Genomic DNA, 1,080 nt, shown 5'->3' with positions numbered 1-1,080 from the left:
GATGTACGTTCTATATAATATTATATATAATAGTATATAATATTATTTATTATATATATATATATATATATATATATATATATATATATATATAGAATACGGTAAAAGAAATCAACTTCGTTAAACAGAAATGTTTCTTGCTTTTAATGCAATAGAAGGAAGTATAAGTAAGATATAACGGTCTTTCTTTTGCTTAATTCTCTAGAATGACATACCAACGATTTCGATACCAACGACTTCTATATAATGGCATACTATAAACAAAAGGTTGATTATTCCCGCTCTAAAGATACAAAATCCATCTAGATATCGAGGTTCGCTTTGAAGCAGCCCAAGTCTTGAAATTTTTATCGACCGAAAGTTTCAAGGGAAAATTCTTTTCGAAACAAGTTTCGAACGAATCGAGTCACGTTTGCGAGGTTGTTTGCGTGTAACGAAACATCCTGCTACTTCCCGGTAAAAGAGGCCAAGGATCTTCTCGTGCTGGGAACTCGAGACCGTCGGTATACCCGGGTTCAATCGATCGAATTTCGGACGTGAGAGAAAGAGAAAAACCAGATGTGAGTCAATCTTCGCATGAGCGGAGCAAGAAAAAAACGTGAAGGCATCTCGGTTCTTCTCGTCATTGCCCTTTTCCCTTTCTGATCTTTTTATCCTTCCTCGCTATAACCAAGTAACCAAGAATTGGTAAAATTTTACGAGCGGCTTTATATGCCGTAATGATATGCCTGCGATCGCGTTTTATCGCTTCATTTAGCCGATTATAATGTCTCAACATACGTACGTCACGTGTCTTCCTCTTTTTCTCTCCGCTCTCAGAATGATTCATCTCGTGAATTCTGCAATCGCAGTTTCGCAAACAAGACTTGTGTCTTTTAAAATTTCCAAGAGATTCAAAGAAATTAGAGAAGAATAACCGCAGCGTTTGAGGACGTCGTTAAATATCTTGAAATGGTGTCACAATTAACACTTTCAAGCATAATTTGGAATCACTTTTCAGGTCACTTTTTCAGGTCACTGTGAAAATAAAAACAAACATTTTGATTTTCAAATGTAGAACTTCGATAAAGAATTTCGATT

Source organism: Atta cephalotes (assembly GCF_000143395.1).
Source record: "Atta cephalotes unplaced genomic scaffold scaffold00038, whole genome shotgun sequence".
Classification (NCBI taxonomy): Eukaryota; Metazoa; Arthropoda; class Insecta; order Hymenoptera; family Formicidae; genus Atta; species Atta cephalotes.
Note: the sequence above shows the minus strand (reverse complement) of the source record.